The sequence below is a fragment of the Miscanthus floridulus genome, chromosome 18 (assembly GCF_019320115.1).
Source record: "Miscanthus floridulus cultivar M001 chromosome 18, ASM1932011v1, whole genome shotgun sequence".
Taxonomy (NCBI): domain Eukaryota; kingdom Viridiplantae; phylum Streptophyta; class Magnoliopsida; order Poales; family Poaceae; genus Miscanthus; species Miscanthus floridulus.
In genome coordinates, this window is record NC_089597.1 from 104,700,053 (window position 1) to 104,710,483 (window position 10,431).

Here is a 10,431-nt window from a genome sequence, read left to right on the forward strand (position 1 = left end):
TGGATGTAGGGCATCGATTGCCTGAACCAGTATAAACCTTGTGTCTCTTTGTATCACCATCCGGGATTAGGGGCACGCAGTTCAAATTCACTGGTTGGTTGAGGACCCCCCGGTCCGAAACACCGACAGTTGGCGCGCTAGGTAGGGGCCTCTGCGTGTCAGTTTCGTCATCCCAGCAAGTCCTGGATGGCAGACCCCGTACGACCATTGCGCCTTAGCACGGTAGTGTGGTTTGGGAGCCAAGAGTTCATGTCTCTAGGGCATGAGTACAACATGGTACTCCTCACTCCTCGAGCCCCACCAACCGACGATGAAGTCACGCACCGGCAGCCCAGGCGTAGGTGGCGTCCGGGCGACCGCTCTCGCCGCGCTCACCAGGCACGACGCGAGCAAGACCACCCCGATGCTACATGAATCCGGGGTGGCACGCCGCTCCCCGCCGATATCCTACGACCAGCTGTTGGCATAGGGTCCCTGGCTGTGGACCTGTCTAGCCTGAGCTTGGACAAAGGAAAATCGCCGGTGACACATGGCGATACCCAGTTGTCAAGCTCCGCTCCACCACTCCCTAAGGAGCCAATCCCTATGGAGCAGAATCTAGCGACAGCGCCATCCCCATATCCCTTTGGGTTGAGAAATGCCGCCGCCTCTTACGCCTACGCTTACACTGCCGCTCATGAGGATCCCTCAGAATGCCGCCAGCGCTTCGCTCTCGACCTGAGCACCCATGCCGACTCCTTGGAGGAGGACGAGGCATGGCCCAGAATGGATTTCTCCGGACTCCATGACCTTGGGGCTATGCACCAGTTCTTGGCCGTAAGCGATTACTGCTTCGGCTACTCTGACTCCGACGACGAGGGTACCTACGACCCCACTCGTGAATGTTTTCACGTCGGGCTCGGGATGCCGAGGGCGGGCGAAGAGGACGAGGGGGTAGGTAGCCATTCCCCACTTCGCCCAGGTACAGGCGCCGCCACACCTCCACGCATTGTCCTGTCGGCCGCACGAAACGAGATCCCCGCCCTTGTGTGACCTCAACGCCCAAACCTGGAACAACTCCGTGAGCTCCAGGCCAAGGTCGAACAAGACCAACTTCTTCTACAGCAGCTTCGAGACACTCTCGAATAGGAACAGCGAGGTCGCGGCGAAGGCGGGGGAGCCCGACGGAGGGCCCGCGATGTGCATCACCGCATCCATGACGACGAAGGGAGTGAGCAACCCCCAGTCTTCAATCGCGCTAGCCAGAACATCGCGGCTGCGGCAATGTTGGTCCGCGCAATGCCCGAGCCTTCTACCATGGAGGGGCGGCGGGTCCGCGGCGAGCTCTGGGATCTCCTAGAGACCGCCGCGGTTTAGCAGGCCGAGAGTTCCGCCTCCCGATGGCATAGGGGCATCTCAAACCTGCCCGCGGCACTGCCTCGGTAGGACAGGGAAGCCCCGGCTCATCCCGAGCCCGCTCGAGCGCTGATAGCCCATAGGGTCCTCGTGCTTCTGGACCGCCTCGGCAATCGACGCGAGGTGTAGGGAGACCATGAGGTGGTCAGTAGGCGACGACGCCATGACAATGAGGGGCCCACTCGGGGCTACCACCCACATCGAGGTGGTTGCTACGACAGCAAGGAGGACCATAGTCCTTCTCCTGAATCGCTAGGCCCTCGGGTCTTCAGCAGGGCCATCCGCGCTGCCCTTTTCTCGGCCCGGTTTCGGCAACCAGCCAATCTCGCAAAATATAGCGGCGAGACCAACCCCGAACTTTGGCTTGCCGATTACCACCTGGCCTACCAGCTAGGTGGCATGAATAATGACCTGCTCATCATCCGCAACCTCCCCTTGCTCTTGGTAGACTCAGCGTGAGCCTGGCTCGAGCACCTTCCTCCCTCACAAATCCACGACTAGCGCGACTTGGTTAGGATCTTCGTCGGGAACTTCCAAGGCACATACGTGCGCCCTGGGAATTCCTGGGACCTTAAAAGCTATCGTCAGAAGCCGGACGAGTCTCTCCGAGACTTCATCCGGCGCTTCTCCAAATAGTGCACCGAGTTGCCCAGCGTCGGTGACTCGGAGATCGTACAGGCTTTCCTCTCTGGCACCACCTGCGGAGACCTGGTTCGAGAGTTAGGTCAGAACGTACCATGCTCCACTGCTGTGCTCCTCGACATTGCCACCAACTTCGCCTCGGGCGAGGAGGCTGTCGGAGCCATCTTCCTCGACAGCGACTCCAAGGGAAAGCGGAGGGACGAGGCCCCCGAGGCCTCAGCCTCCCACCTCCCCAAGAGAAAGAAAAAGGGGCGCCTAGGGAAGCAGGAGGTCCTGGAGGCCGATCTAGTCGGGGCCACATAACGCAAGAATCCCTGAGGCCCCAGAGGCCCTAGGCCTTTCGATGACATGCTCAAGAAACCATGCCCTTATCACCAAGGCCCAGTCAAGCACGCCCTCGAGGATTGCTCCATGCTGCGATGTTACTATGCCAGGCTTAGGCTCCCCGATGACGATGCCAAGTAGAAGGGCGTCGACGACTGGGATGAAGACAAGGACGACGGGTTCCCCGAGGTACGCAACGCCTTCATGATCTTCGGTGGGCCCTCGGCGTGCCTTACGGCGCGGCAGCGCAAGAGGGAATGCCGAGAGGTCTTCTCGATCAAGGTGGTCACCCCCAGTACCTCGACTAGTCTCGAGAGGCAATCACCTTCGATCGAGATGACCACCCTGACCATGTTCCGAATCCCAGGCAGTACCCACTAGTTGTTGACTCGATCATCGGCAACACCCGACTCTCCAAGGTGTTGATGGACGGAGGCAGCGACCTCAACATCCTCTACATCAATACCCTGGAGCTCTTGGAGATCGACCGGTCAAGGCTCCAAGGCGACATCGCCCCCTTCCATGGCATCGTGCCAGGGAAGCGCACGCGACCCATCGGGCGCATCGACCTTCCCGTCTGTTTTGGCACTCCCTCCAACTACCACAAGGAAGTCCTTACCTTCGAGGTAGTCAGGTTTGGGGGAGCCTACCATGCCATCCTAGGGCAGCCGTGCTACGCCAAGTTCATGGCAGTCCCCAACTATACCTACCTCAAGCTCAAGATGCTAGGCCCTAGCGGTATCATCATGATTGAGTCCACGTACGAACATGCATACGACTGCAACGTTGAGTGCATCGAGTACGCCGAGGCTCTTGCGGAGGCCAAGACGCTCATTGCCCACCTCGACCAACTCAGTGGCGAGGCGCCTGACTCCAAGCATCGCGCGGGGGCATTCGAGCCCGCGGAAGCCATCAAACTCGTCTCGGTCGACCCCGCCTGCCCCAATGACCGAGCGCTGAGGATCAGCGCCACCCTCGACATCAAATAGGAAGCCGTGCTTGTCGACTTTCTCTGTGCAAATGCCGACATATTTGCATGGAGTCCCTCAGACATGCCGAGCATACCGAGGGAGGTCGCCGAGCACACCCTGGACATCCGAGCCGGATCTAGGCCGGTGAGGCAACGCCTGCACCGCTTCGACGAGGAAAAGCGTAGGGCCATCGGGGAGGAGATACAGAAACTCTTGGCGGCCAGATTCATCAAAGAAGTGTCCCACCCAGAGTGGTTGGCTAACCCCATGTTAGTCAAGAAGAAAAATGGGAAATGGAGGATGTGCGTGGACTACACCGGTTTGAACAAAGCCTGTCCAAAAGTCCCCTTTCCATTACCCCCGAATCGATCAAATCATTGATTCCACTGCAGGGTGTGAGACCCTGTCTTTCCTTGATGCATATTCTGGTTACCATCAAATCAAGATGAAAGAGTCAGACCAGCTTGCGACTTCTTTCATCACACCATTCAGCATGTACTGCTACGTGACTATGCCTTTCGGCCTCAGAAATGCAGGTGCCACGTACCAGCGGTGCATGACCTAGGTCTTTGGCGACAACATTGGGCGGACCGTCGAGGCCTACGTAGATGACTTTGTGGTCAAGACCAGAAAGGCCGAGGATCTCATCGACGACTTGAGGATAACCTTCAAATGCCTTAGAGAGAAGGGCATCAAGCTCAATCCCGAGAAGTGTGTGTTTGGGGTCCCCCGAGGCATGCTCTTTGGATTCATAGTCTCAGAACGTGGCATTGAAGCCAACCTAGAGAAGGTCTCAGCCATAACCTACATGGGACCAATCAGAGACCTCAAGGGAGTACAGAGGGTCATGGGATGCCTTGCGGCCCTAAGCCGCTTCATCTCGCGCCTCGGCGAAATAGGTTTGCCTCTATACCGACTCTTGAGAAAATCCGAGCGTTTTTCCTGGACCCCCGAGGCCAAAGAAGCCCTCGACAGACTCAAGAGGTTGCTCACAAATCCTCCCGTCCTGGTACCCCCGGCCAAGGACAAGGCCCTCTTACTCTACGTTGCCGTAACGACCCAAGTGGTCAGCGCTGCCGTAGTGGTAGAGAGGCAGGAAGAGGGGCATACTCTGCCCACCCAACGACCTGTTTATTTCTGTTAACACTGGATTTTGGTCAATTCTGGAAGATGACAGGTAGACCCACATGCGGGAAGAAGAGTATTCGGCAAACAACGCAAGCGGTCGGCTAAATGCTTGTGCGGTCGGTTATTCTGGAAGGCGGTAACTCCATTCGGGAAAACAGAAGATGGCAGGCAAGACCGATCGGAAAGATGAGAGTTGTATTAATAAAGGAATCTATAAGTTTAGGGTAAGGAATCGTAAGTTTCCAAGTTTGTTTAGAAGTTCCTTTGTAAATCGTAGTCCTTTGGGACTCACATTTTGTCTAGGGTATAAATATTGACCCTCGACCATTGTAATAAGGGTTCACAACCAAATCAATACAACCGGCCCCGTGCCAACTTTCGAGTCCTTTTGTCGTGTCGTCGAGTTCTTCGAGAGGAGTCATCGATCCGTCGACCTCCGTAAGTTCCGACAACCTTGTTATCATGTTTAGTATCATGCGGTGGATTTAGACGTGATGCAAGTAGTCTTGTTTGTTTTCAATGGTCGTGCGGCGGATCTTTGTTTGACAATCAAGAAGTCTTTGCTTATGCTTTGTTTATGAGTAGATACCGTGCGGCAGGCGTTTGCTCAATATGCTTAGTGAAAGCAAGATAGTTATCGGCTCTTTTAGATATGGCAAATCTAAATAGATTCATTAAGTTATCTAGTGTTGCATGTTACGGAATATTATATATATATTTGTAACACACTTTTGCCCAATCTAGATTGATATTATTCGGCCTTCTATCTCTTGTGGTTTCATTCATGCTTCAACGATCATGGCTTCCCATAATACCTTTGCAACTAGATAGTGTGCATACAATGGCTGAATTATTTTAATCTAGATTGTCACGTGTCGCGGGTTCATGCATGTTAATCACGTTTAAGCTTTAACAAAACCAGGTGTCGTGCGGCAGACGCAGGTTTTAGATTAGTTTAATCGTTTTTTATTTGCACGTTCCTTCTTCATGGACCCCAATTCGGCTGAACTGCCGAGCTTGGTTATGCATTAACTCATAATTATTTTCACTTGTTCAAACGTGTCTTCCCATGCACGTGTATTCGGCAATCAGGTCTCCACGTGTATTCATCTTACTATTAGCTGAATGGTTTATGAACTCATTGGCAGACAGTTCTCTATAGCTGTATGTCGTCGTAAGTGGCTTCTGGGCCGTATATGTGGAACTGTCTGGTATTACCCGACATGTTCCGGTTTGACATTTAATTGTTTTATCCCTTGTTAGTTTTCAGGTCAAACTGACTGGCACGCTTCCGGATAACGAAGCACCCGGGAACCCGATTGAAGCTACGCTTTTCGGCTTGCTGTGTGTGAGGCACAATGCGTCACATTTTGTGTCAACACACTTTTTGGCACGCCCGGTGGGACCATCTGCTAGTTCAAGATGGCATCTGAGATCAACAATGATCATGTTCTGGATGTAAGCATGGCAGAATTGCCAGATAATTACAAGGATTTAGTGCTACAAGCATGTGAGCAATACCAACAGAAGTGCTTGATGTCTTTTTCCAAAAACAAGAGCAATAAAGTATTTCAAAAGCAGTCAATGCCAAGAGTTCTTCTTCCGCATCAAACTGATTATACTGAAGAGGAGGATGCTCAGAAGATGGCAGCCCTGGTTTATAAAGCTATGGGAGAAACCATGACAAACCATCACACAGCTTTTCTGAATACCTTTCGGGCAATCATGATCAGTACTTTTGGCCCAATGGTTGATAAATACTTCGAGGAAAATGTTGGACCACTCAGTGGGCCAACGCTTTTCAATGTTCCAAAGCATCAAGAGAAGCCTGTTGGAAAGGAAGTAGCGTCGCCTTCAAATATAGGTGGATTGACTCACACTGAAAAGCAATCACATCCCACCTATGGCCAGGTGACATTTGGTACCACAGGAGAAGTGCCACTTTCAGCTTATAGAGTTTCTCCGGCATCAAACAGATTGCAGAAGAATATGTATGGAGATGGATATCAAGAATTTACTAATTACAGTGCTATCAATGCTGTGCCAAATCCAGGGTATAGAAGTGTTTCAGGATTGCCTTCTGGAGTGCAAGTACAAGGAAATCAGGATCCAGGCATTGATGTTTTGATGCACAGGATGGCTGATATGATGCAAAATCAGTTCGGCTTGAAGCCAAAGAATCAATCCTATTCATACAAATCTCCTTATCCAGAATGGTACAACAGAGTGGCATTGCCTCCAAGGGTGAAGCCTCCAACAGATTTGACCAAGTTTTCTGGTCAAGATGATACTAGTACCATAGAGCACATCAGTCGGTACTTAATGCAGCTTGGAGAAGCTGCTTCAGATGAAGCATGGAGGATTCGATATTTTCCTTTGTCTCTTACAGGACCAGCTTTTACATGGTTCACGTCTCTACTAGCTCATTCCATTGGTACGTGGGCAGAACTAGAGCAGAAGTTTCATTCATATTTCTATACGGGTACTAATGAGAAGAAATTGGTTGATCTCATGAGTCTGAGGATGAGAACAAATGAAACACCATTGGAGTATCTTCGCAGATTTAGGGAGACCAAGAATATGTGTTATTCTCTAAATTTACCAGATGATCAACTACCTGGAATTGCTATAGCAGGAATGTTACCGAATATCAGGGAGAAGTTGTTCGGTTTAGAGTTTGATGATCTTGGTCAACTTGCACAGCGTTTAGCAGCTATGAGTAATCAAGCCCAAGGATTCAGGAGAGATAATCGCTTTCAGAAGAACAATGCCACTAATGAGGTGTATCAGGGCTTTCTGGATGAAGCGACTGAGTATATTGATGAAGATGAGATAGCTGCAGCTGAGTTAAATTGGGCAAAGGAACCCACTCAAGTTAGTCAATGCTGGTTGAAACAACAAAAGGGAACCTATGATTTTGATGTTACTAAGGCAGACAGACTTTTTGCATTGTTGATAAAGGAAGGACGCATCAAGCTACCAGAAGGACATCCTATGTTACGTCCTGAAGGAGTGAAAGACAAAAAATATTGTGGCTTTCATAACACTAATTCTCATTCTATCAATGATTGCCGAGTGTTCAGAATGCGAATTCAGAAAGCTATCCAAGAGGGACATTTGAGGTTTGATGGCAAGATGAAAATTGATGATCAGCCTTTTCCACAAAATATGATTTCTTTCTCTGTGAATATGGTATCTGCCAATGATCTCAAAGGTAAAGGCAAGGTGAAAGTGTTGACTTCCGATAGAGCAAAGGAGAGTGGTGCTGTTGACCCGGATCGGCAAATCACCAGTAGAGAGCTGCAGCATCGAGTTCGGTTTCAGAATAGCCGAACCGAGAAAGGTCAAACTTCCAAACCCAGAGTTACATCACGTATTTTGCTAAACAAGTGGCAGAGGGAACAAGAGAAGGAATACTGTAAGAAACAATGGTTTATGGAAGAATGCCGGAGGTATGAGGAAGAAGTATACCGAAGGGAGCAAGAAGAATACATGACAGAACAGGAGCAGTCTCATTGGGGTTGTTCGTTCTTTAGGCATTGTTGGAATGAAGGTTTGAGGTTGCCTACAAGAAATAATTGTCCGGAGTGTAGTGCTCAGTACTCTGAGTATAGGCAATCTCGAGTCAACCGCCGTCCCGTCTATGAAAGACTTGGAACGAAGGTTCCTGAAGATGATCGGCGCTTAAAAATAGGTGGCTTTGAGAATCAGCAAAGGAAAAGAGTTGCAGGTTCAGGTTGGATTCATGATAGAGTGCATGATGAAGAAGCTGACTTTTGTAAATACGTATGGCAAAAAGGACAGTGGTGTCCTCCAGGCCTAAGGAAAAGCCAGAAAAGAAGAGTACAACGATTGAGGAATAGGGAGTTGGAACAAGAAGTTACCGAAACAAAGCAAATTTGGCGTCCTAAAAAGAAGCCTGATGGATGTGGTCCTTCGGCTAATGCTTGCATGGCTTTCTTCCTCCCATCAGAGTTTATAGCTCCCGAAAGCCAAGATGTCCAAGAAGAGGTGTACTCCGATTTTGATGAAAGTGAATGTCAGGATTTGATGGCTCAGCTTGTATTAACACAGCAGGCTGTTTTTGATAAACCAATCAAGAATCGTCACTTGAGGCCACTCTATTTAAAGGGATATGTCAATGGCAAGCCTTTAACTAAGATGTTTGTCGATGGAGGGGCTGCTATCAATATCATGCCTTATACTACCTTCAGGAAACTTGGGATGACTAATGAAGAATTATTGAAAACTGACATGGTGCTTAGGGACTTTGCTGGCAATCCTTCCGATACCCGAGGTGCTATCCATGTCGAGCTGACTATTGGGTCAAAAACTCTGATTACTACCTTTTTTGTCATTGATGGCAAGGGGGCATATAGTCTACTCTTGGGCAGAGATTGGATCCATGCTAATTGTTGCATTCCTTCAACTATGCATCAAATTCTTATTCAATGGATTGGAGATGATGTTGAAGTTGTACATGCTGATAATTCGGTAAGTGTTGCTGCCACAGAATCTACCTATTGGGAATATGAGGGCGTCGATTGTTTCTCTGGAAAAGTGTGGAAAGAAGGTCCTGTAAATGTTTTCAGCGAAGGCCAATAGCCGATCCAAGCAGTCGGCTCTCATAGCAATTTTTAATGGGAAATCCCGTCGATGGCAACAAAGGAAAGTTGGGGCGTGGTTTTATGTCAGCTGATAAGTTGGAAGAAATCAATGTTGGTGATGGTTCTAAGCCAAGGCTGATGTATATTAGTGCAAAGTTAGACCCAGAATATAAGTCAAAGTTGATAGATTTGTTGAAAGAGTTTAAAGACTATTTTGCTTGGGATTACACGGAAAATGCCTGGATTGGATCGTTCCATTGTTGAGCATCGATTACCCATTAAACCTGGGTTTCGTCCTTATAAACAACCTCCAAGGAAGATATACAAAGAGGAGGTATTGGCCGATGTGAAGAAGGAGGTTGAAAGGTTAATAGAAGCAAACTTCATTCGGCCATGCAAGTATGCAGAGTGGATTTCAAATATAGTACCGGTATACAAGAAAAATGGAAAAATGAGAGTTTGCATAGATTTTAGAAATCTTAATAAGGCTACTCCCATGGATGGTTACCCAATGCCAGTTGCCGATTTGCTGGTAGATGCAGCAGCAGGTTATGAAGTCATTAGTTTTATGGATGGTAATGCTGGCTATAACCAAATTTTTATGGCGATAGAAGATATTTCGAAAACAGCTTTCAGATGTCCTGGTCATATTGGTTTGTTCGAATGGATAGTCATGACGTTTGGGTTAAAGAATGCTGGTGCAACTTATCAAAGAGCTATGAATTATATTTTTCACGAGTTGATCGGCAAGATTGTAGAAATCTACATCGATGATGTAGTAGTCAAGTCTAGAAATCATGAAAGACATTTAGCCGATTTAAGAAAGACTCTGGAGTGCACAAGAAAGCATGGCTTGAAGATGAATCCAAACAAATGTACCTTTGGAGTTTCGGCTGGTGAGTTTTTGGGATTTTTAGTTCATAAAGGAGGAATTGAAGTTGGGAAAAAGAGCATGGAAGCAATAGACAAAGTTGTGCCGCCAACTAATCTCACAGAATTGCAATCATTGTTAGGCAAAATCAACTTTGTAAGAAGATTCATATCCAATTTATCAGAAAGAGTTTTACCCTTTTCCCCTTTATTGAAGCTCAAGAAAGATCAAAAATTTGTATGGGGTGACATACAACAAAAGGCTTTTGATGAGATCAAACAATATATGAAAGCACCACCTGTGCTGGTACCTCCACAACTTGAAAAGCCTTTTAAGTTGTATGTGGTGGCCGATAGCCTAACGATAGGATCGGCCCTTATGCAAGAGTTTGAAGGAAAAGAAAGAGTCATAGCTTATTTTAGCCGAAAGCTGTTAGACCCGGAAACAAGGTATTCGGCTACAGAGAAACTTTGCTTGTGTGTATATTACTCCT